The following is a 27,150-nucleotide window of genomic DNA, read 5'->3' on the forward strand; positions in this document are numbered from 1 at the left end:
TCCATGGTTTGTTGAAAACAGTGGCCTGATTCACACATCTCACTAAGCTAAGAACCATGATTTACATCCCACACAATTGCTGGGTTTGCTGATCACATAAATTCAAACAAACCACATTATGATTGTGCAATGCACAAACTGGTTTTGCTTCCCTCCAACAAGATATTTGGAAATATATTTCTAGATTTTTTTGAAAGATTGTTCTATAGACCTATTAATTTGGAAGATTTTGCCATCGTTTGATACAAGCGGATGCCACAACAAAGTTGTTGAGCATCCTGTTTTGGAGATTTGATCCACTTCAACCAGGAATGAAAGCTCTTAAGGTGTTGCTGGTTTCCTTGTCGAATTCTCCCAGTGGACACCTGCACAGTACTTAGGACACTTTTCTTGCTTCTTTGATTATATTTTTTTATTCCGATGCAAACTTCCCAAAATTGTCTTTCAGCTGGTCAGCCTCTAAAGCTCAGAAATAAATGAGGAATATTTGTAATAAAAACAAAGAGCATTAAGTTTTCCCTGCTGTTAAAGGGGGTTCATTGCATGTTAAACCAGAGCATGGACAGGCTTTATGTTTCCAGGCATCAGTGAGTAGACTTCTACACATGTTTTTTAAAAAAAGAACACCCGGGTGTCCCCAAGAAAAGAAAGTAATCATTCCCTTTGTTGTGGCAACTAGAGTTGAAACAACAGCCTCTAACAAAAGGCTGCTAGCACAAGGAGTTTCCACCAGTTTTTAAAGAAGCAGGTGATGGTGGAGGAACACTTTGTTTTAAGGAAGAAGGGGGGGAACACAGTTGCTTGTTTTTTTGGTACACAAGGAATTGTCCTGCCTTGCGCTGAACAATTCTTCTTATCTCTTTCCGCTCCTGTGAGTCACCGTCTGGCTTGTGAGCAATTTATTTACCGGAAGCGACCCTTGGATCATGACTCCTTCTTATATTTCCTGAGCGCCTTACTTGCTCTCTAGTGCTTAAAAATAAGATGGATTGACCACGTGTTACACATTTTCTTGCATTTGGGTTCTTTGCCTAAGAGTATCTGTCTGCAACTTTAGTTCATTATTTAATTGCTTCATTATCACCATTCCTTTAAGTTATTTTGGTTTGGAAGGGATTTTTTTTATTTTTTTTTAAAGGAAATGTTAAATTGTTATTGCAGTTGTTAGCTAGGCATTTATCCCAGTCTTCCTTCAAAGAATCTGAGAGCACAAGAAAGTATCACTCAGTTTATTCTTGCAAAAAGTAAGAATATAAGACTTAAAATCTTGTCCTGTTGGATTAGACCCCTGGCCCTTCTCGTCCTGCAGTCTGTTCTCACTGTGGCCCACTAACTGCCCAAGAAAGCCTGCTAGTTTCCCAGCAGATGGCCTTTAAAGAGCAAAGTCACTGCTGTCAGAGCTAATATCCATTTATGCCCACAATTTCCATGAAACCTTTCTGAAGTTAACCAAGCTGGTAGCCAGCACCACATCTCATGGTAGCCAATCCCAAATGGATTGTTTAAAATAGTGTTATCTGTCCTGATTCTTCCACAGTGGAGTTTCATTGGGTGACCTCTAGTTCTCACATTTATAGAATGGAGAAATAGTTTCTCCTTGTCCACTTTATCCTTGCCATGCATAATTTTGATTAGAGGTAGTCCTTGACGACACCACAACTGAGCCCAAAATTCCATTGCTAAGCGAGACAGTTGTTAAAGTGAGATTTGCCCCACTTTACAACCTTTCTTGCCACCGATGTTAAGTCAGGCACTGCAATTGTTAAATTCATAACACCATTGTTAAATGAATCTGACTCCCCTGTTGTCTTTGCTTATCAGAAGGTCGTAAAAGGTGATCACATGATCCCGGAAAACTGCAACCGTCATAAATACGAGCCAGTTGCCAGACATCTGAATTTTGATCATGCTACCACAGTCATTAAGAGTGAAAAAGAATCTATAGGTCATTTTTTCAGCACAGTTGTAACTTAAAACGATCACTAAATAAATGGTTGTAAGTTGAAGACTATCTGTTCATCTCAGTCATATTCCCTCTTGTTCACCCTTTCTCTATATCAGGGGTAGGCAACTTGGCTCTTTTATGACTCGTGGACTTCAACTCCCAGAATTCCTGAGCCAGCCATGCTGAGGGGACAGGGAGAGGTTCCCATGCTGAGCCATGCTGGCTCAGGAATTCTGGGAGTTGAAGTCCACGAGTCATAAAAGAGCCAAGGTTGCCTACCCCTGCTCTAGACAAAGTAGCCCCAAGTGTCACAACCTCTCTTCACAAGGAAGCTGCTCCAATCCCTCAATCCAGAGGTCCTCAACCTTGGCAACTTTAAGACTTGTGGACTTCAACTCCCAGAATTCTGGGAGTTGAAGTCCACAAGTCTTAAAGTTGGCAAGGTTGGACCCCTGCCTTAATCATCTGAGTTGCCCTTTGCCTGTGTGTTTATTAGGCTTAGAGAAAGTGACTATTCCGTGGTCACTTTAAGATTCTCACTGCTGAGTGAGGATTTGAACCCAGGATGGAAATGTTACACCTTCAAATCTGTCAACTCACTTCTAATCAACAGCTCCTTTCTGAATGTTATATATTTCATTAATTTTTGCTGCTGTGGTACACTGTGAATTAATAAAATGGGCTGGAGTGCTCATTTCCAGAGAATGCTGTAGAGATGTAAACAAACAAAAAAGTTATTGCTTAATAGAACACTTAATTTTCACTTAGCCTAGATTAATCCAGCATATTAAACCTGGTAGAGCCAAATACAATTCCTATGTTCATAAAATTTGCTGTGCCTGAACAAATAAACTGCATTCTGACATAATAGAAAATCTGATTCACACACCCTACTATCCATCCCCTTTTAGTTTAGCATGTTGTATGAATTCACTATCAGAGTATTGGCTGCTGTCAAGATGTGAGCAAATGCAATATGGTCTTGATAGCTGGATTACAATCAGGCAAGCAAACAGCCATGTATACTGGCACCTTATGAATTTGCATAAATCTAATATTGAAAGATCTGTTTCTGCGTCTCCATCTCTGGTAACAAAAATATTTCCTGCTGAAATTCTGAAGACATTTGATCCAAGGAGAGGCTGATGAAACGAGACAGGAGCTGGGAAGTTTGGCCATTCTCACTATCTCCCAACAAGCAGGTTGCAGAGGATGTCACAACATGTTCTATAATTGTGGGCCAGTTGTCCCCTTCACATTTCTTAGCTTTTGGTTTAGTTTTTTTTTAATTATTTTATTTTTCATTCATTTCACCCCCCCACCTCTTAATATTTTTACAAATAACTCAAAGCAGCGAACATATCCGACACACCTTCCTTTTCTTAATTTCTCCACAACAACCCTGTGAGGTGGGCTGGGCTGAAAAAGAGCGACAGGGCCAAAGTCACCCAGCAGCTTTCACGCCTAAGGCAGGGTTAGAACTCTCAGTCTCCTGCTGATTGGCCCAAAGTTACCCAACCAACTTTCATGCCTAAGACAGGACTGAAATTCATGCTCTCCCACTTTCTCGCCTGCTGCCTTAACCATAGACCAAACCGTCTCTGGTGTGTGTGTGTGTTTTAAATCTGATTTTATTGTAAGACTTTGAACTCCCCCCCTCTTCTACTCACACACACATACATGTTTTTTTTTCCACTCAATGCTGCTCCTTTTGGAGTCCTTTGTTTGCACAATTGTTTTTACAGCTGCTGGGAAGTGTTTAGGGCACTGATTTACTTCTCCATTCTCCCCAGGTGCCACTCTTCTCCTCCCCCCCTCCCTAGCTGAATCAACTGTTTGCCTCCACAAACTGCTTCCTTTGCTCCCTGTAGGTATCCCTGAAAACTACCTTCTCTAGCATGTTGTCCCACTGCCCTCAGTGCTCCCTGCCATACTGTCCAGATTGTTTGAGAATGATGAAATCCATTCTCTGCTACATCTGGACATGGGCATCAGATTGGGAGGAACTGCTCCAGAAAATTCTGTTGTTCCAATCCCATTCAGGAAAGGCTCTAAAACAAGGGTGGTCTAACCTTGGCAATTTTAAGACCTGTAGACATCAAACTCCCAGAATTCCCCAGCCAGCCATGCCATTCTCTATGCTGGTTGGGGAATTCTGGGAGCTGAATGTAACTTGCAGCCATCTTCTCTGGATGGACAAAAAGATCGCTCTGGTTCCTTGTGCAATTCTGATTCCTTTGCTTTGAGCAAGAAATAGCTGCTCAATTCTGACCAACGCTTGTTCTCCTTCACTAAGGGTCTTGTTCTAAAATCTACACTTTGGTCCTTCAGACCACTTGGATGTAGCAATTAATGCAGGAGATTGAGAATTCTAGTCCTGCCTTAGGTATGAAAGTCGGCTAGATGACTTTAGGCTAATTAGTAGGAGATGGTGAGTTATACTCTCGCCTTTGCCATGAAAACTGGCTGAATGACTTTGGTCAGTCCCTCTCTCTCAGTCCAACATGCCTCACAGGGTTGTTGTTGCGGGGAAAATCATAGAGGGAAAGAATATTGTGTATATTTGCTACCTTGAGTTACTCATAAAGAAATAAAGGATGTGCCCAACACATCATGGCACACACTTGAGCGTGAAAAAACCATGTAGGGCTGGGGTTGGGGATTTGTGAGCAGAGGAAGTGGTCTCAAGCTTCAAGGGGTAGTTCCCCCATGTAGGCCCAATACTGTTTGGAAGAGGGGGAGAGTGAAAGGGGATTTCCCACCAAGCTTGTGGGACCAGTTTATGCAAAGTAGAGACCCTCTCCCACAGAACCCCTCCTCCTTTCTCACCATTTGCTTGTTTAGCACTCAAGGCCATTGCATTGCTGTTGCCCCCCCCCCTGCATCGCAGTCATTGTTTATTCTTTCATTAAACCTCTGGCTGTGCTCATTTTGTTAATGTTGTCCAGCAACACTGGCAAATTACAAGGGTTTCATTCCTCCAGTCATCATCCTCCTGCAATGAAAAGATGGTCCTAGAGGTCCTTACCTCAAGTAAACAAAAGCAAAAGAAGAGGGCAGGCCTATGGAAATCAGTCATCAGTCTTCGGCAGAGTTTGGCCAAACTGATGTGCCTTGGTGTTTATTGAGATATAATTAGGGAGAAATAACATCACTTTATTGCCTCTGTAAATGATGTTTAACCTCTCCTGTTTTATATTATTATTATTATTATTATTATTATTATTATTTCTCCAAGAAATGTGTTCCTTGCCCATGCCTATGGAAGTATCTGATGTACTTTAAAAGTCAGTTTGCCAGATTTTCTCTCTCTCTCTCTCTCACACACACACACACACACATGCACGCACACACACACACACACACACACACACACTCAGTCTTCTTCCCACGAGAGATCTGAATGTCTCTTTGGATGATCTACAGAAAAAAGGTGGTGGTTTTGCCTCAGTTAATAAGTAGCCTGTTGACGTTACATGGAGTTTTCGTTTCTGCACGTAAAAGACAGCCTGTTGCCTCAGTAATTTAGACAAGAAAATGGTTTCTTTGGCATTTGACACACAGATGAAGATTGCACCTGGGATTTTCCTATCCATGGTGGTGGGTTGTAGAAATTTATCCATTTTAGTGGAATCCTTATATTGGATGACCAGATTACATTAGACTCCCTCAGACTATTTACAGAATTAACAGAATAACAGAGTTGGAAGGGACCTTGAAGGTGTTCTAGTCCAACCCCCTGCTTAAGCAGGAGATTTTGTACCATTCTGGACAAATGGCTGTCCAGTCTCTTCTTAAAAACCTTTACCTGTATTCTGTGTTGTTCAGCCAGAGATGGTGACTTGAATTTGAAAAGAAAGGAAAGAAAGAAAGAAAGAAAGAAAGAAAGAAAGAAAGAAAGAAAGAAAGAAAGAAAGAAAGAAATGGCTTGTGTAAGAAGCTAAAGGCAAGAGCCACAGTGGCGCAGTAGTTAGAATGCAGCATTGAAGGCTCATTCTGCTGACTGCCAACTGCCAGCAGTTCGATTCTCATCAGCTCAAGGCTGACTCAGCCTTCCATTCTTCTGAAGTTGGTAAAATGAGGAGCCAGATTGTTGGGGGCTAATAGGCTGACTCTATAAACCACTTGGAGAGGACTGTAAAGTACTATGAAGCAGTATGTAAACCTAAGTGCTACTGCTAGTGCTATTGCTTGTGGGAAGGAGTCCAGTTTGGAGCAGATGACTGTAAAGCTCAGGGATGAATTTGGGGCACAGAGGGCATGGTCAGCAGAAAATTATGTTTTCTGACTCTCTAGTGCTTGCACACACCTAGCACCAGTTTATTTAATTCCAAACTGGAGGCAACAATATTTAGCAGGCAAATGAAACACTTAATAATTCAATCCACCTGAATTTGTGGGTTCTTGGTTCTTCTTCTTCTTCTTCTTCTTCTTCTTCTTCTTCTTCTTCTTCTTCTTCTTCTTCTTCTTCTTCTTCTTCTTCTTCTTCTTCTTCTTCTTCTTCTTCTTCTTCTTCTTCTTCTTCTTCTTTTTCTTCTCTTCTTTTTTGCTTTTTCTTTTACCTGAAATGCCCATTTACTCTTACCACTGCACTTTTTCTTTTTTTGTTTTTAGCTTGGGTGAGGTACACATAAAAATATCCTGGGCAATACTTTGTTGCAGGGCACAGAACAGATGAGCCACAGCTGAAGGAAAGAACTCTAGTTTGGTGTGTTTTTTTTAAATTTCCCTTCCAGAAATTGTGTCTTGAGAGATGTGACAGAAAATAGATTTGCTGCCCTTAATGGCTTGAAAAGGCACCCACAGCTGGTGGATATTCTGCCCCCCTGCCCATTACTTCTACAGTCAACCAATCCTTCTGGACTATCTTTCTCCCAAGGGGTTTCCTCAAATATCTTAGCCTCAGCAATTCCTCAGTGCCATAAATCAAGAAACAGAGGAAATGTTTCCTTAAAGGCTGCTCATTCTGGCTTATTCCATAGCAAGGCACTATATCTCTGTCGAGGCTGTGCTACTGCAGATGGTAGGGATGGATAGATTGCTTCTCTGCTATTATATTTAAACACCCGGTATATAAAAACAAATGTACTTGTTTCCTGCATGCAAGAATTTTATCATAAAGACTCGGTCTTATGAGTGTTTTGAAATGAGAAAACACACATTTAAATTGTCTATATGAAGTTCTGATCAGCTTATTTATTTGGGTCTGAACTGGTTCTCTGTAGGCCTGTTCAGAATCAGTTAGGGAGAAATATCTCTATTAGAAAGTAGGTAGATAGGTAAGTGAAAGACAGACAGACAGACTTTTTTTTTTAGAAATACTGTATATTATTCTAAGTCTGTTATAAAAATGTTTATAAAAGGCACCCACAAAAGCCTTAAAAAATAAAAATTTTGTGAGATTTCAGTATTCTCACAGGACTTTACTGAAGACCCATGGATGAGATTACAACAGATCTCATGAGATTTAGGCACTTAAATTCATTAATTTGTTTGTTTGCTAAGTTTATGTCCTTTTTTTTTTCAGGAGCCCAAAGTGTCATAAATAGCTTTCCTTCTCTCTTTTGCTCATAGCAACTATCCTGCAAGAAAAGTTTGCCTGGAGAAAGGCAGCTCTCTATCACTGATGAGGGGATTTGAAGCTGAGTCTCTGCTCATATTCCAACCTCTTTGCCAATATCAGGTGAAGAGGTTGGAATAAAGCAGGGGCCTTCAAACTTGGCCCTTTTTATGACTTGTGGACTTCAACTCCCAGAATTCCTCAGTCAGAATGCCTAGCTGAGGAATTCTGGGAGCTGAAGTCCACAAGTCATAAAAGGGCCAAGTTTGAAGACCCCTGGAATAAAGTACACTCTGTTCTTTAAAATTTCACAATCCTACCCAGTCCCTGGAAAATTTACCAATTTTTGATTTTTTTCAAAATACACACAAGACCCATGGATGTCTCTGCACTCTGCCCAAACTGTCTCACAAAGTTGTTATGCAAATAAAATAAACTCTCTTGTGTACCCTTTGAGCTCCCATAGAGCAGGCAAAGAATAATTGCAAACATCAATAAAGTCATAATAAATAAACCATAAGTTAAATCTTTGTGAGTTAACCCAGGTGGGATCCTACGGATTGGTTGAGGCCAACATTTGGGGAGTGTTTTGAAAGGCCCAAAGAGGTATCTTAGGTGTTATCAAGACTTAAGGGACATATTTCACCCTTATAAAAAACCAACCAACCACCCCCAATAATTTTCAAAACATTTGGGAATTTTAAAGAGGTTTGGTTTCTTAAAACACCCTCAATGTCTGTCCCATCAAAATACAGGTAATCCTCAACCACAATTGAACCCAACATTTCTGTTGCTAAGTGAGATATTTGTTAAGTGAGTTTTCTCCCATTTTACAACCTTTCCTGCCCATTTGTTAAGTAAATCACTGCATTTGGTAAATTAATAACACGGTTGTTACTGGCTTCCCTATTGGCTTGGTTTATCAGAAGGTGGCAAAAGGTGATCACATGAGCCTGGTGCACTGCAACCGTCATAAATATGAGTCAGTTGCCAAGCATCTGAATTTTGATCACGTGACCATGAGGATGATGTAATGGTCATAAAGTGTGAGAAGGGGGTCATAAGGCATTTTTTTCAGTGCTATAACTGAAAAGTCACTAAATGAACTATTGTAAGTCAAGAACTACCTGTACAGGGAGAAATGATTGACAGACCACTCCAATTAATCATGATTCCACTAATTCTACCCCAATGAACCTCAGATACCCCTTAAAACCTGTGGCCAGTCAAAAATTGCTCTTCCCTAATGTACCCCGGATTGAACCTCCCAGTCTATGGCAGTTCATCAGTTCATGAGTCCTGAGCCCGGATATGGAAGTACAATTATTCATTGATTATAGGGCAGTGATGGCAAACCTTTTAGAGACCGAGTGCCCAGACTGCAACCCAAAACCCACTTATGCATTGTTGGGTGCCAGGTGGGCGTGGCCCATTGGCTGGGCGTGGCTGCGGTGGTAACGGCAGACTGGGTGGGACTAAAAAGTTCAATCAATCAATTCCAACTTTGCAAGATCTTTTTTTTCCTGCGAGAAGTTGAAATTGACTGATTGAACTTTTTTTTTTTTTTTGCACAAGGTGGCAGAGGCCTAAAGCGAAAAGGTTTTATAAAACCCAGTGGAAGGCCTAGGATTGGGGCGACGGCACATGTGCCCACAGAGAGGGCTCTGAGTTCTGCCTCTGGCACCCGTGCCATAGGTTCGCCACCACTGTCATAGGGTATAAACATGTACAATTTACATATTTAAATGCTTTCAATGTAGCCTATCCTACTTCTGTTCTTGGTTATCATGTTGACCGCTAGGAATCCTTTTTTAAATAGAAAAATGAGATAAACGGGTTTAAACGGAATAAATGTGAGCAAACCACATGAAGCAGCTGCCATGCAAGCTTATGTTCCATTAAAAGCGTAACTTCCAGATCAGAGGAATTAAAACCAGCAGAAGCATCTCACTTCTAAATTCTCCCTCTGTGGAGGGCATCTCTGCGGTGTTCCTGCCCTTCCCCACCCTTCCCCAGAAGATTGAAAGAGAAACTTTTGCTTAAGGGTTACAGAACCAATTGGAAAAGGATTTGTGTGTATGTATGTATGCAGACATGTACATCTGTGTTTGCTTTTCAGGTGTGGATTAGTGGCAGATACTACAGTAGTGTGCTAGCATGCACAGATGCTGTCTCTGCGAGGCCTCCAAATTCATGTCCCTACAATGGAAACAGGCAGGAATATTCACAGCATGGACCAGGATAGTTTGAATCTCTTAGCTGCAAGTCTTTACTTCCTCTCACTTGCCACTTCGATTTGAAAAGTTTTTTTTCAGTGTTCTAGAAATGTCTAGTATTTATTTATATATTATTTCATCATATATGCACTTGATTCCCAAGAATTCCAGGCAGATTATAATTACTAGTAGTCCTTGACTCAACAACCATTCATTTAGTGACTGCTGAAAGTTAAAACAGTTTAGAAAAATGAAACTTATGACCAGTCCTCATACTTACAACCCTTTGCAGCATTCCCCATGATCATGTGATCAAAAATGGAATGCTTAGCAACCGGCCTGTATTTAGGACAGTTACAGCATCCTGGAGTCCTGTGATCACCACTTGTGGTTTTTCCCGCCAATTTGCCACAAGCAAAGTCAATGAGGGAAGCTGAATTCACTTAAAGACCTCATGATTCACTTAACAACTGCAGTGATTCACTTAACTGTGGCAAACAAGATTCATAAAATCGGCATGACTCACTTAACTATCTTGCTTAGCAGCAGAAATTCTGATCCCAATTGTGGTCGTACGTTGAGGACTACCTGTAACATTATAAAATTCAAATTAGAATCCATAGCAAGGTAGTCCTGATATATGACCACTCAGGCCAATAAAATAAAATAAAATAAAAATCTTACAGCGTAGACCGCAATTCTTATTTTACTGCTTTGGAATTTCTACAAACTGGTTGTCAGAAAGGCCTGATAAAAATCACCCATCAAGAGTTTAAAAGCATGTGGGAATTGACTCTCCAGGGTCCTGCAGTTGAATGTGTTTTCTTGTCTTACAAAGCATGGTCTAGAGCAGGGGTCTTCAAACTCGGCCCTTTTATGACTCATAGACTTCAACTCCCAGAATTCCTCAGCCATCGTGCCTGGCTGAGGAATTCTGGGAGTTTAAGTCCATGAGTCATAAAAGGGCTGGGTTTGAAGAACCCTGGTCCAGAGGAATGGGTATCCTTGTCTGTCTGTGGGAGAATGGCATTCCTATTGTGGTTAGTTAGTGGGAAAACAGTTTTGCTATGAGAATTAAAGCTAATTATCAGTCAACTAATTTCATTGATTTTTCCAAATCTCATTCAGCAGTCTGCTTGTCTCAGCCTGATTCTCAGGCTGATTAGGCAGCAAAAGCGGCTTATTATGAAAGTGTTTATTATGGCAGCCGTCTGCCACTTTTTCAAATCAAATTACCGCATCCCTTACTCCCCTCCTCCATGAAGAAGCTAGATGGTGCATCCTGACACCAAAAGGATTCTAACATTGGGTTTCACCACCTTCCTTCCATGATCTTTTAAATTGTGGCTTCTAATTTTATGGCATCCAAGGACATCATGCTCTACATGCTGGAGTTTGGGTGTGTACGCATAGGGGAAATTAGTGAAAAATTGTACCTCCTTCTTTTACCTCTTGGGGAGGTAGAAGTTTTGTGGATTGCTTTGCTCAGGTGGGATGGAATGGGGACAGATATCCAAAAGAACATTGGACCTTTGGAGGAGGAGGAGATCTTTCTGCCCCTCCCACTCCTTTTTCTCCTCTTCCTCTTCTTTCTTTCCTCTTTTATTTTTTCTCTCAAATCTCCTTTATGGATTAATTAAATATCAGTTAAAAAACCTGTGATTTATTCAACCAATGCTCTGCATTTTCTTTGCCCAAGGCAAGAAAACCTTACTGCTAGTGCTCAATCAATATGGGTTCTTGAGAGATTTGGGGCACTTAAAATTGTGGGGTTTCAAGTCACTAGCTTGCTGGAGCACCTTGTAGTTTATGGTGGTTCACAGTTTAGGATGGTGGGGAGTGAGTCGTGTGGGGTTTACTGATTGACTGTACTGGTTTATTGTAACTTGCTAGTTCCTTACACGGATAAATAGCCAACCTGCATCATCTCTGTCTCCCTGGGCAATTGGGCACCATTTATTTATTTATTTATTTATTTATTTATTTATTTATTTATTTATTTATGAGACTTATATACCGCTTTAAGTGCAAGCACTCTCTAAGCGGTGTACACCAGTAAGCAATGTATATATATATATTTACATTGCTCCCAACAATCTGGGTCCTCATTTTACCTACCCCGGAAGGATGGAAGGCTGAGGCAACCTTGAGCTGGTGAGATTTGAACCGCTGACCTGCTGAACACAGTCAGCTAAAGTGGCCTGCAGTACTGCACTCTAACTTTCTTCGGTGCCATGATATAGACTGGTTGAACGAATCTAAGATCAGAACTTTAAAAAATTGAGGATGGAGAACCTAATCTCCAAAGCAGCAGAAGGCAGGACAAGAAACAATGGGTGGAATTTAATCAAGGAGAGAAGCAACCTGGAATTAAGGAGAAATTTCCTAACAGTAAAGACAATTAACCAGTGGAACAGCTTGCCTTCAGAAGTTGTGGGTGCTTCATCACCGGAGGTTTTTAAAAAGAGACTGGACCGCCACCTATCTCTGATCTATAGGATCTCCTGTTTGAGCAGGGGTTGGACTAGAAGACCTCTAAGTTTCCTTCCCGCTCTATTCAGATTGATTGATCTTCTCTCTTCCCTGACTCATCAAACCTGACTTTGTACAATTTATTCTCATGAGACTCCGTTCTCATGAAGTAGGTTTTCTCTGTGCTTGCAGATAGTGACAAGTACTTGACCCTAATCTTAACTCTTTCCTTCAGCAGAATCATGTGCAGCTATTACTCCTTTTTTTAAAAAAACAAACAAACAACCCACTACTATAGTGTGTGTGTGTGTGTATTTGCCTACTGCCTACATTCTCTTTTTACCCCTGCCTAAATATGTCGTTAATGTTGAACTTCAGTGAGATATTTTTATCTGTGCAGTGGGTCACTGGGTGAAGTCAGTCTGTACATACCTGCATTTACTCCAGTGTAAAAAAGTGAAGGGGTGGGAGGGGGCAGGGAGAATGTTCTCTCTTTCTGACAGCTACATCTTATACTATTAGTATATTTTAATTAGAACATGAGCACAGAATGCTTCATGAATATTCATGAGTGGGGTTATTAAAATGCATAATTAATCTATAGAGTTTCTATCTCTACCCCCCCCATTTTAATAACTCTATTAATGGAATGGGGATACGTGAAGCCAGGGGAGAGAGAGAGAGAGAGAGAGAGAGAGAGAGAGAGAGAGAGAGAGAGAGAGAGAGAGGGAAATGAATATGAGTGTTTTCTTATCCCTTCCAGTCTGGGAAATAACATGCGATGTTAGGAAGTTTTGGCAAGCTAGAAGCATTATCTGCTGTTTATTTTCCTGTTTCTTTTATTTTTATTCCAGTTAATACTCTCCTTTTCCTCCAGAGAGCCCTTATATAGGGCTGCCCCCAATTGTTTATGAGCTTTGCAACTAAATGAGAATTTGAATGTAAATCTCTTGTTTCTAATCTAGTGCTCTAATCTGTCCTCCATCTTGATATGTTTCAGATATGTTAAACCACAATTAAACATATCTGTGCTGGCTAAGGATGATGTAAAGTGCAATAAAATAAACCTAGTGGCTGGGGAAAGCTTCTGTCATTGCAAAAATGCATGGAGACATTGTGTGTGTTGCATTTCATTGTATTATTGCATTAAATATTGAATTGCATGAAGATACAATGTGCATATGTATGTGGCTGCATAGAATGTACCTAGCAGTATGTAAGTTTTTAGTCTATGTTGGGGCTTTTAGTCTATGTTGGGGCTCTTTGTGAACATTCCCCTATTAGCACAAGGGAAGATGTTTCTTCTTTTTAAAAAATAAAATAAAATGAAAAGGCTCAGCAAAACAATGGATCATTTTGAGCAGAACTGAGTTTGCAGGTTCAATTCTAATTGGACAAACCATCTCCTTCAGCAGGTGAACCCCTTATGAAGTGTGAAATTTGAATATTTCAAATATTTGAATATTTTACACGTTCAAGATTGATAGCCATCTTAAGAAATGGAAATGACGTCATTGAAGGCAGAACTAAAGATTTTATTTTAAGGAAACTTACAGGTAGTTCTCAATTTATGACCAGTTGCTTAGTAATTGTTCAAAGTCACGATACACCCAGGAAATGGGACTCCCTCTCCCCCCCCCCAGAACTGTGCCCATAGTGAATCTTTGGTTTACTTAAAGACCACAGTGTTTGGTTAATAGCAATAGCACTTAGACTTATATACCACTTCATAGTGTTTTACAGCCCTCTCTAAGCGATTTGCAGAGTTAGCATATTGCCTCCAACAGTCTGGGTCCTCATTTTACCAACCTCGGAAGTATGGAAGGCTGAGTCAACCTTGAGCCGGTGAGAATCGAACTGCAGAAGCAGCCTGCAATACTGCATTTTAACCACTGCACCACCATGGCTCATGGTGATTGTGGATTCTCTTATGACTGCTGCAAAAAAGGTTGTAAAATTGATGTACAACCATGATGGGCAGCCTCTATTCCAGGGGTAGGCAACCTTGGCTCTTTTATGACTCATGGACTTCAACTCCCAGAATTCCTGAGCCAGCATGGCTCAGCTTGGAAACCTCTCCCTTTCCCCTCAGCATGGCTGGCTCAGGAATTCTGGGAGTTGAAGTCCATGAGTCATAAAAGAGCCAAGGTTGCCTACCACTGCTCTATTCATAGGTCAAGGACTGTGTATTGTAAAATGTATTTATTATAAAGGGAAACAACAAAGTGGCTCTGAATTTATTTGAAATGACCTTTTAGATTTGGTTCTGCCAACTTGGTGCATCCATGTTATTTGTAGCTTCCTAAGACCTTGAGGCGGGTCCTAGGAAGAATGATTTATAGTAACCAAACAAAAAGAAGAGTTATCCATTGTGGAAAATTCAGTGGGAGTTTGGAGACCTTGGCCTTTACTAGACCTGCCCCATATTACCTGGTTATCTGCCTACTTCAATTACCTCTATGCTTTGTAGAGGCAGATTAATATTTGGATATTGAGATGTTGTTGTTGTTGTTAATTGCAAAGTCGTGTCCAACCCATCGCGACCCCATGGACAACGTTCCTCCAGGTCTTCCTGTCCTCTACCATTTTCTGGAGTCCATTTAAGTTCACACCTACTGCTTCAGTGACTCCATCCAGCCATCTCATTCTCTGTCGTCCCCTTCTTCTCTTGCCCTCAATCTTTCCCAGCATTAGGCTCTTCTCCAGTGAGTTCTTCCTTCTCATTAGGTGAGATGGGGAGCATGTAAATTTAACAAATGCACATTTCCAAGATGGGAAAGTCACTCACATCACCTGGACTTAGATTCAAAAAGCGTCTCCACTAATTCAGTAACAAGAATCAGCCTCTTCTCTTTACAAAACCCCAGATAGCTTCTGCGTACTTTTCACTTTAAAAAAGCCTTAAGTGAATATAACCTATTTTCCAAAGCACTTGAAAGCAGAACAAGAAGCAATGGATGGAAACTAATCAAGAAGAAAACCAACCTAGAAATAGAGAAATTTCCTGACAGAATAATTAGTCAATGGAATGGCTTGCCTCCAGAAGTTGTGGAGGTTTTTAAGAAGAGATAGGACAACCATTTATGCAGAATAGTATTGGGTCATTTGCTTGAGCAGGGGGTTGGACTAGAACAGTGGTTCTCAACCTGTGGGTCGGGACCCCATTTGGGGTCGAACGACCATTTCACGGGGGTCGCCAAACAACGCAGTCCGCCATTTTCCCCCCTTTTCCTTAGCTGTGCTACTCCCTTTTATTCTATTGGCTTTTGAAAGCCAATAGAATAGACTCTCTTGAATAGAGTCTAATTCTATTGGCTTTCAAAAGCCAATAGGAATTGTGCAGGCTGTCTCTGCCCTGCTGAGCCCGCCAAAAGTCCCATTCTGCAAACGGTGCTGCACCAGTTGAGTAGTCCTCGACTTACGACCGGTTGAGTAGTCCTCGACTTACGACCAGTTGGGGGTCGCGGCATTAAAAAGGTTGAGAACCACTGGACTAGAAGATCTCCAAGGTCCCTTCCAACTTGGTTATTCTGTTAATTTTGCAAACAGTCTTTGAACACTATCGCCTTTCCTACCTTTTAAATTTTGTGTATGTCTGTGTGGAATATACTTTGGTTTGATCACCCTCACCAGTTCCAGAAAACACCTGATACTATTCTAAAAGAGCAGGATGGGAAGAAAGAAGTAAAACATTATGCAGAGCAAAATTTGCAGTATTGCCAGCCTTGAAAAAAATAGGTAGCACTATGGTGTTTTTTTGTAGTTGCATTAAGCATCTTACTCCATCGCCAGGCTCAATCCTGCAACGTAATCAGATTGGAATTTTTTTTATTAGAAAACAAACTCTAAATGAGATTTATGAATATTCATTAGGAGTGGAGATTAATATGCATAATTATGCAAATTAGACAGCAATTAAACACCAATTCTCCAGGGAAATGATTAACACAAAAGGCTTTGGAATGGAAGCATGTAATTTTGAAAGAAATTTCTGGTTAAATGAACAGTAGGGAGAGGGAAGGAGAGAAAAAGATGCTGTGTTTCTCATAATAATATGCTTTAAAAAATCCACGTATACAAACATAGTAGAGTTGGACTACAAAGCCTCCTTGTGATGATAGAGATGTAGTTACAATCTGAGCATAAAATGAAATTAAAGTAATCGTGCTAAGATGGACACCATCTCCAAATGAAGCTGGTTTGCCATCTTGGTCTTGGCTGATTTCCAGATCTCTCATTTCAGCATCAGTCAAGGAGTGGAAATATCTTATTGGAAAGGAAAAATGCCATTGTACACATAAAACATTCCCTGCCAGTAATATTTTGGACATGGAAGGGGACAGTCTTGTTCCAGACATGGTTTGATTTGCAATCATATTAGAGCAGGTGTGAAGCGCAGGAAATCAGGAGTCCAGGAAGTTCAAATAAATATACAGGTTTATTGTATGTTAAAGCTTTCTACAAGAATCTGAACTACTAGCAGCTAAAGCAAATTGGCGGTAGATAAGAGTCAGTGGAATTCAAGGTGGGCTGGACTTAGATCCCTTGTGAGCCTGAAGGGACTCGAGACTAATAACACATTTGACCCCTCGGGCTCAGCCTTGTCTCCTACAACAGGACTAAAACGGTCTTCTGACCTAATTGCCTGCAATTGTTCAAAGGGAGGAGACCAGCGTAGGATTGACATCCTATTTTGTAGGGACTTTGCTTATTTATTTATTTGCAGAATTCACCCTGTTCCCATACAAAAACACTGGGCAACTTGAGAGGGAGGGACTGCTCTAGTCTAAGGAGACCAAAAATAGTGGAATAGCTTCTTCAAAAGGCAGTTAGCTCATCTCAAGCCATTTTCCTCTGCAGGGAAGCCAGGAGTACATTCTTGATCCTTCTTGTACTTTATGTCAGTATTTGAGTTGGACTTTCCCCAACTTGGCAGCCTCGAGATGCATCGGGACTAAAATTCCCAGAATTCTCAGTTGGAATGGACAATTCATAGTGTTCATGAATGTATATATTACCACAGCGAGACCTAAGAAAGCTTTTCCCAAGCAGATGTCCATAACCATTTCCCGGAATCTGTAATCTGCAGCTGTGCTACAACTTCCATAAGAAACACCAGGAATTAAATCTCTGTGTGGATGAGAAATAAAGAGGTCTATTTTGCTGCAACATTTCTTCAGACTTCTGGGGAAGGTGGTTTGCTTTTGGGGGTCCTCATTCCATATCCGGGAGCAGGTAAATTTCAATCAGGGCTGAAATGAGATGGAGATGTCAGCAAAAGAGGAAAGTCTTTCTCGATGATGACCAGGGTCTATGACATCTATGACACCTCAGTGTGGCCATCTTGCCACGACCACGTCATCATGGCCACCTCAATGGAGCCACCTCAGCGCTGCCATCTCAGCGTGGGACAAATTGCCAGCCTGCTAGAGGCTGAACCCTGATCTGGAGACGCAGCCTGTTGCGACATTGTGGTTCACAACCGCCTCCTGTGAAGGGAGGTGTCAAGTTGCCCATGGCAAGTTTCCCATGGTGATTTGTCCTGCACTGAGATGGCAGTGCCGGGATGGCCACGACGAGATAGCCATGGTGACAAGGCCATGGCAAGATGGCAGCGCCAAGGTGCCGCCACCAATATGTCTCATTCTGGACCACTTATGGCTTCTTTTCTTTATATAACATAAATGATGGACCAATTAGGTTTGGCTAAGAGAAGAAAATAATTTATTCCATTAACTGCTTCCTTCCCACCGACCCCCCTTCATAATTTGAGTATCCTGAATTTTTCCACTTCCATTCCCGTAATGTTCCTCCAGCCCAGAGGTCCCCAACCTTTTGGGCACCAGGGACCGGTTCCATGGACAGAGGTTTTTCCGTGGACTGGAGGGGGCATGGTTTTGCATGCTGCCTGCATCTCGCAGATGGGGCTTTGCTTGTTTGTGCAGGCCAGTTTTTGGCATCCTGCGGCTCAGTGCTGGTCCATGGACCCGGGGTTGGGGAGCCCTGCTCTAGCCAAAGCAGCTTTGGGGAAGGTAAGTTGTCTGTGTTACAACCCTCTTGAAGTGTTACCAATATTAAATAAAATTTGCCCTCTCACAATTTTGCCAAACATATCAACTGAGGTTCCTTTGAAGCTGAATCTGTGTGGAAAATTTGCAAAACAGGAAAAGTCAGTGTTGGTTTGGGATTTTCATCCAAATATTTTTGTATTTGTGAAAGGAAGAGTTAACTTTGAGAGAGTCTGTCTTTTGAAGATCCTGTAGATCAAAGTAATCTTTGTTTTTTCTCTTCTTCTTTCCCCCAAAGGTTTGGATGAGCGACCGACCTCAGGTTCTTGGGCAACAGGAGATCAGAACAATTCCACGTTTGACCAAGTCAGGGTAAGGATCAGGAAGATCTGTTCATTGCAAGATGCAAATGGATCTTTGGGGGCTGGCCACATGTGTCTAATTCCACTCTAATTCCTTTTTTTCCTGAAAATATAGGAAAAGTAACTTTCCTCTCAACTTAATTCTTGCTGAGCTATTTAATTTTGAGGAATCAAACCTAATTTTAAGGAATTATTTTGTAAGAGCATCCAGTCACATGTCCTATAGGAAACTGATCTACAAGCAGGAGGTGAAAACAACAAACTTCTTGTTTGTATATGCTTAGCAGGAACATAGTTAAAGAATTTTTTTTTAACCTTACTCTTTACTCCTGGAGCTCCCAGACCTGCTTACATACAATAATGTAAAATTGGTGCTGCTCATTCAGCTTATAGTCTAATACAGAAAGAAAAAGGAATGAAGAAGGAAGATGAAAGACAGACTTAAGAATCTATTCTTAAAATTCTATTGCAGTTCAAGCTAAGTTCAGGTCATAAAATGATCTGCTGGAATGGAAGCAGTCGAGAGAAAAACATAGCCTGAAGTAGGAATTGGTATTTTAACAAAGTTGAGGTTTATTCCATGGAGCCTAATGGAATGGCTGATACACACTTAAAAGATTTCCATGAATTTAAGGTTCTGCTTAGCTATCTGAGTTAATTCTTCGGTCATCTTGTTTTTGAGTTTGATCTGTCTTCCTTCCAACATTAATCATCCATTTTTTTGAACTACATTTGGCTTATTTTCTTTCCCATGATAATAGCAGGTGAAGATAATGATCTCTCCAGAACCTTTTCTGTTCTGGAGAGCAACAGATTTATTTAGTTATGGAATTTAGAAGCCGCCCATCTCACTCTGAGGTGGATTCCGCCTTTTATGATGGAGACTTTCTAAATGTGCTGACGTTTTGTTGTGTTTTCCTCACTTCCCTCCATAACCCTGATGCAGCATGGCTTAAGGCAGTGTTTCTCAACCTTGACAATTTTAAGGCATGTGGACTTCAACTCCCAGGATTCCACAGCCAGCAATGCTGGCTGTGGAATTCTGGGAGTTGAAGTCCACATGCCTTAAAATTGTCAAGGTTGAGAAACACTGCCTTAAGGGAAGTGTGTTTACTTATTTAACTTCTGCACCACTTCAGCTGAGAGCCTGTCTAGTGTAGTGTTTAAGGCATCAGGCTAGAAACTGGGAGACTGTGAATCCTAGTCCTGCCTTGGGCAAGAAGCCAGCTGCTTGACCTTGGGCCAATCATTCTCTCTCTCTCTCTCTCAGCCTAGGAAAGAGGCAATGGCAAAACACTTCTGAAAAACCTTGCCAAAAAAACTTCAGGGACTTGTTGTCCAGGCAGTCTTTGAGAATCGGGCATGATTGAGCAGAAGGGAAAAAAATCAAAACTTGGAAAATGAGAGTATATAGAAACAGTTTGATAGTCAGTTGGAGTCGATTTGATCCATGCCAAGATTGCTGGCCTTTATAAGAGCCAACTAAATTGAATTTTAAAAGTATATTTTGATTTGGAAATGGTTATGGGATACCCTTAGCCTAGTTCAGGGGTAGGCAACCTTAGCTCTTTTATGACTCGTGGACTTCAACTCCCAGAATTCCTGAGCCAGCCATGCTGAGGGGAAAGGGAGAGGTTTCCAAGCTGAGCCATGCCGGCTCAGGAATTCTGGGAGTTGAAGTCCACGAATCATAAAAGAGCCAAGATTGACTACCCCTGGTCTAGTTGATTGAGACAGGAGTGGGTAGGCAGTGTGCTTCATGACTTTGTGCAAATGGTGGCTATTTTTGTTTTCCTTACAGCAGGGTTATGGCGAAGGTTCACACTACAGTGAACACAGGGACCTGCCATCCCATAACAGCATAACTTCGTCGTCATTCCTGGGGTCTGGAATAGTAGGTAAGTGTCCCTGCTTGGAGCAAGTCTTGACACCATAAAAATTTTGCTCATCTGGAGCTCTGCCCACGGGCAAAATGACTGCTGTATTTAATGGGACTGGTCCTGTTTGATTTTAAGTACAAAGATAGATGATAGTAGAACTTACCTGCTTTCTTCCTTGTCATCTCATCAGCTTTCTGATGATGCTTTCTTGACCACCTTGGTTGTTAGTCCTGGTTTGACTTGTCTCCCAGCCATCACCATTTCCTGATTCCTTTGCATCATGTGTTGGAAGAATGGGAAAAGTCGATCTTGCTCGGGATCAAGAGAATCCTTACGTTCATAAGAATTGTTGCGGGCCTATTTAACAACAATGGAGGTTTTTTTGGCTGCTTCCAGTTAAATGGAGCCAGTAGCATCACTTTTCTTGCAAGGCCATTTCTGAAGGTCCTTGGTGCTGTCAGAGTCTAGTTGTTTTCTTGCAGACATTTCATTACCCAGACCAGGTAACATCATCAACAGTGGTGATGTCACGGATATTCCTCGACTTGCTAAGTGAGTGTTGCCCCATTTTACGAACTTTCTTGCCACAGTTGTTAAATGAATCACTGCAGTTGTAAAATTAGTAACATGGCTGTTAAGTGAATCCGGCGTCCCCGTTGACTTTGCGTGTCCGAAGGTTGCAAAAGGGGATCGCAGGACCCTGGGACATGGCAACAGTCATAAATATGAGTCAGTTGCCAAGCATCTGAATTTTGATCACTTGACCCTGGGGATGCTGCAACGGTTGTAAGTGTGAAAAACGGTCATAAGTCCCTTTTTCAGTGCTGTTGTAACTTTGAATGGTCACTAAATGAACTGTTATAAGTTGAGGACTACCTGTACCTAGTTTGGGTAATGAAATGTCTGCAAGAGAACAACCAAATTCAGACAGCACCAAGCATCCCTCATTTTAACCCTAAGCTACAAATATTCTCCTTTAGAAGCGGTGTTTGTACATATAAGGCCACATGGCTCACATTTTTGAGGTACTCTAACTGATCCCCCTCCCCCACACCTCCTGAAAGTATTTGTGAATTAATCAACAGTAGGGAAGGAAAGCAATGAGATTGGTGGGAATTATTTAACTGTTAAGAAGGAAACCTAACCGCCTGAGTAGATCTCTTTCAAGTAATTATTTCTAGCAATTAACTCCTTTTCAGGGCTAAGCTTGCTAATCTAGCCAGCATTGTAACTGGTGTGCATCCTGGACAATGGTTTTTAATCGGTTCACAGTCTTCCGCTCCTCCCTCCCAACTGCCTTTAATCTCAACATGTTATCTTTCCTCCTCTGTTCCCTTGCTAGAAATTATATACTTAATAGAATGATTGATTTTGAAAGTCCCATTTTTCTTCCAAATGCCACAGTGAGAAGGAAACCCTTTATGTTCCCTGAACCATGGCCTGAAATATCCACATGTTCATGTTTGGCCCCCAGCTGAGACATGTGGGCGATTTGGAGGGCAGGGGGTACACAAAAGAACATTGCATCTTTCTCCTGAATGCCAGTCTGGCTGCCTTGGGGTAGTCTGGCATTTTTTCTGGAAGTTAATCCTCTGAACCGGAAGCTGTTTGGGGTGTTCTGGCCAAGATACTAAAATGTTGGAGTTTGCTTGTGCCTAGGATTACATTGGCTGTGTCCTTACATAATGCTAAGCCAGGATTTCTTAACCATTGTGTGTTAAAAGATCCAGAGTGTGTTAATTTACACAGCATGTGAAAAACAGCAATAGGCAGGCTCATTGATTATGGAAAGTCAAGCACCAACAAATAGCATTTTATGTAGATGAGCCAATGAATGCCAACCATAGTTAAACATATTTTTTTAAAAAAATCCCCATAGGTAAGGTAGCTTCTCTCCCTCTCTGACTGAGAGCTAACAAATTGCATATTTGCATAGTTATTCTTTAGTGTCAGCAACATACTAGGCATAGCTAACTAAACCATAGTTTGTTTGCATGATACATTGAAAGCCTTACTTTAGAGCAGCGGTTCTCAACCTGTGGGTCGCGACCCCATTTGGGGTAGAATGACCATTTCACGGGGGTCGCCAAACAACGCGATCCGCCATTTTTTTCCTCAGCTGGCGGCACCGCGCATGTGCGCCGCGCATGGGGGCGGCATGTCCTTATGACCGGGGTCGCCGGTATAAAAAGGTTGAGAACCACTGCTTTAGAGTGAAGGCAACAAAATCATGGTTATTGCTAACCCAAGTTAAGCTTGTTTGAATCGTGATTCTCCTTTGACTGGAGTGCAGCCAAAAACTTCACACACACACACACACACACACACACACATACGTGTTTGTGTGTGTATGTATATATACATGTGTGTGTGTGTGTGTGTGTGTGTCTCTGTGCAAGGCCTATGACAAGTAGATGTGGAATTCTGAATTTCTCCAACCTACTAATTGGATTAATTGCCTTCTCTCCTCTCTGCCCCCTCCAGCCAATCTGTCTCCTTGTTGACAATTCTTAACCCTTTCAGAAACAGGCATCCTTTAGAGATGCAGTCAAAATTCAACATTACCTTCTTCCTGATAAGGCAACTGCTTTACAAGGCATAATATATTAGTTCCATGCATAGAGCTAGACATGTTTTCTGTTTCATATGTACTTCTACTGACCACCCTTATACAGTAGCGGTGTAGATTTTATCATACTTTCTAAAAGTTATTTGCGGGCAGGGGAGAAAGGTCCTGGGACTGAAGCAAGTAGCTCTTTGGGCATTTTGATAGTGCTCGCTATCTTACTTGAAATCAAGCCATAACAGATACGTGATTGCTATTATAATAGCTGGCACTTGAAAACATGCTAGCTTTTAGTATACAGGCAGTCCTCAACTTACGACCATAACTGAGCCCCAAATTTCCATTGCCAAGCAAGACAGTAGCTAAGTGAGTTTTGCCCCATTTTACGTCCTTTCTTGCCATAGTGGTTAAGGGAATCACTGCAGTTGTTAAGTTAGTAACACGGTTGTTACTAACTTAACAAAAAGTTTTCATATGCCTAGCCTTTGAATTTTGATCATGTGTCGATGGGGATGCTTTAACCGTTGTAAGGGTAGAAAAATGGTTATAGGCCACTTATTTCATTGCCATTGTAAATTCAAATGGTCCCTAAACAAATGGTTGTAAGCCGAGGACTACCTGTATTACGAAATGAGGTGGTGGCAGGGGGCAAAGAAGGAGAGTGGCTGCAGTTCTCTTCTCCCCAGCCTCAGATCATGTCTAAGCAGCAGGCCTGATTTGAAGGCATCCATGTGTAAACTCCCAGTACGGTGAGCAAATTGCCTGTGTGAAGCACACCTGTTCTTCACTGATGAAATCCATTGTCAAATGGAGAAAGATATCCTAAAGCCAGGATGTCATGCGCTCTCTCTCTCTCTCTCTCTCTCTCTCTCTCTCTCTCTCTCTCTCTCTCTCTCTCCCTCCCTCTCTCTTTCTCTCTCTCTCTCTCTCTTTCTCCCTCTCCCTCTCCCTCTTCCTCTCCAGCTTGGCTTTAATTTGGTCCATTGGTTGCAGCTCTAAATGTTGTGTGTGAGCGTGTGTCTGTGTGTCGGTATGCATGCAGCTAGGGGCCATTACCTCAATCATATTGCAACTCTGCAGAAATGATTCAGGATTGTTATGTGTCATAATCAAGAAATCCCTGCAGGCAAAACCTCACAGAATTTCTATTTTGACCATCTCTTTGCAATAATGACCCATCCATGATCTGTATATTTGTATATTAATGGCCCTTACATGGTTCAGATTTCTTATTTAATCATGATTTGGTTGGTGTGCTAGTCCTTTGTTATTTCCATTTCATACTTATTTGAAAAATAAGTTTGTATTTTAATTTACTCCCAAAAGCTTTGAAAAGGAGTCATACAGTAGAGTTATAATGAGAGAATCTGACAACTTCCATTTAACTTATCTCCCCAGTCTTAAGGTTATTTTTGCTGGGTTTCCTCCCCAATTTATGAATTTTCAAGGGAGACTGCATTAAAATTGGCATGAATTTTTTTCCTTAATACTGAACTTTACTTTTGCATGCAATTTCCCAATAGTTGCATTCTTTGGAAGCCATTTCTCACTAAGGGCTGGGTTTGCCCAAATAACACAATTTTTTTTGAATTCACAAAACTACGGATTTGAGTGTATTATTGTTTTCTAGCTCTATAGAACTGAGAGATGTAAGAATTATATAAGCTTCAATTAAAATGTTTGCCGTGTAAATGTTCTTTCCCATTTCCAGCCAAAAAAAGACATATGAGACTCAGTGGGCATAGATTGTATGTGGATTATGAGTATTCCCTTCCCATTTTATAGCTCCAGGAATTTATCAAAATTGTATTTTTGAAATTTGGCTGCAAAAATGTTGAAAAATGTAGAGTTGTGGTGATGCAGTGGTTAGAATGCAATATTGCAGGCTAATTCTGCTGACTGCCAGCAGTTTGATCCTCACCAGCTCAGCCTTCCATCCTTCCAAGGTTGGTGGTATAATGAGGACCCAGATTGTTGGGAGGCAATAGGCTGTCTCTGTAAACTGCTTAGAGAGGGCTGTAAAGCACAGTGAAGCCATATATATTGTAAGTCTAAGTGCTATTGCTATTTTTAGGGATACAGGTGATCCTCAACTTACCAATGACTTAACAACCAAAGAGTTATGACAGACTTTAAAAAACCCTACTTAAGACCTAACTTGAAGTTACAACTGCCTCCCCCCTTACCCCTAGTTACATGATTGCATTTCAGGCACTTGGCAACGGGCTTGCATAATAATAATAATAATAATAATAATAATAATAATAATAATAATAATAATAGTAAAGTAGTTGCAGCATCCTATAGTCACGTGGCTGCAATTTACAATATTTTTTGCTGTTTTATAGCAGAAAACGGTTTAAAAAACCCTCCCATTTGATACACTGGATTTGCTTAACAACCTTGTGGTTCGCTTACTGATTGCTGTGACTTTTTTTACGACCATTATAAAAATACAGTAATCATAAAATAGAATTTGGTCACGTGGTAACTTGCTAAACAACCACAAAAACTTTACAACCAAAATTCTGAAGTCAGTTGTGGTTGTAAGTTGAGGTCTATCTGTACATTATGCCCACTCCCTTATTCCTTTTTGCTAAAATACAGGGGGAAATTAATGCACTGGAAATGCTTGATGTATCTAATTTGTCTCCACAAATGCCTAGCTACAAAAATAATACAGGTAGTCCTCAACTTACAACAGTTCATTTAGTGATAGTTCAAAGTTACAACGGCACTGAAAAAAGTGACTTACGATCATTTTTCACGCTTATGACCGTTGCAATATTCCCTGCGGTCACGTGATCAAAATGGATGCTTGGCAATTGACTCATATTTATGACAGTTGCAGTGTCTCAGCATGATGTAATCGCCTTTTGTAACTTTCTTACAAGCAAAGTCAATGGGGAAGCCAGATTCACTTAACAACCATGTTACTAATGTAACAACTGCAGTGATTCACTTAACAATCGTGGCACAAAATGTCATAAAATGGGGCAAAACATGCTTAACAAATGTCTTGCTTAGCAATAAAAATTTTGGACTCAGTTATGGTCGTAAGTCAAGGGCTACCTTATTAACTTGGATTTACTAGCAAACACGTGCCAGCTGATTAAAAAAAAACCATTGGACTCACTCTTAGCCAAGAACTAATTTCTAAAGTCCTTTCCCCCCCCCCCAGGATAAGAGAGCCGAGAAAGAGGAAAATTTCCCCCCATACGCACTCATTTACCTCCACTCTCATCCTGATCTTGTCAAGATTAATTCCTGTGCACAGCTACAGAAGCTCTAACCTTAGAAAGAAAGGATCTTGCCATTTGCTTTTCAAATGCTCCTGAACTTCTCTGTTGTGGTTTAACCCAAGTCAGCACAGTGGCAAAAAAAAAACAAAACCCCACCAGGGCTATTTTTGTGGGGGGGGGGATGGCGGGGGCGGAGAGGAGAATGAGGGCAGTCATATGGCAAAATTAGTTCCTAAACCGCTTTTAAAAAATTAGGTCAGTTAAAAGATTTCGCCCTACAACCTTTTGACCTCCTGTTTACTTAATGCTAAGCCTCTCAAATGAATGGGAATGTGCGTGGCATAATGCCTGCTTGCTGTTGAAAAGTGTTCCATCAATCCCAGGTTTTCCAGTGTACATTTGAGAAAAGTCGGGATCAGCCTTGATCGGCTGGATGACCGCCTCTGAAGGACATCTGCTGGGAGACTGGTTGGCTTCCTGGTGCAGGTGGTGGACCATGGTGAGAACAGGCAGCTGAACCAGATGGGGGCCAGAGGGTCCGAGCCAACTGTTTGCGTTCATGTGAATGACATTTATTTTAGTGTGAGTTTTCTTTCAGCAGGGGAGGAGTAGTTGTCAGGTGTGAAAGACCAGGTCCACAGGCGAAGTTTCAATAAACTGAGGTTTTTTTTGTTTTTTGTTTTTTTTTGCTAAAAGCCTATGCTCAGGAATCTTTAATTGCTAGAACAGTGGTTCTCAACCTTTTTAATGCCGCGACCCCCAACCGGTCGTAAGTCGAGGACTACTCAACCGGTCGTAAGTCGAGGACTACTCAACTGGTGCAGCACCGTTTGCAGAATGGGACTTTTGGCGGGCTCAGCAGGGCAGAGACAGCCTGGACAATTCCTATTGGCTTTTGA

At 41.3% G+C, this 27,150-nt stretch overlaps 1 protein-coding gene across 2 annotated transcripts in view; it reads left to right on the top strand.

Annotated features, from left to right (window-relative positions):
• The first annotated feature begins 20,370 nt into the window (after nt 1–20,370).
• TCF3 (transcription factor 3) overlaps nt 20,371–27,150 on the top strand; it is a 70,599-nt gene continuing 63,819 nt past the window's right edge. For both annotated transcript variants that reach the window (XM_039328462.1, XM_039328463.1), the window contains exon 1: nt 20,371–20,461. The gene's annotated coding sequence lies outside the window, so the exon portion shown is untranslated. The remainder of the gene's footprint in view (nt 20,462–27,150) is intronic.

Source organism: Crotalus tigris, unplaced genomic scaffold (assembly GCF_016545835.1).
Source record: "Crotalus tigris isolate CLP2741 ecotype Arizona unplaced genomic scaffold, ASM1654583v1 scf7180000024379.1109085, whole genome shotgun sequence".
Taxonomy (NCBI): domain Eukaryota; kingdom Metazoa; phylum Chordata; class Lepidosauria; order Squamata; family Viperidae; genus Crotalus; species Crotalus tigris.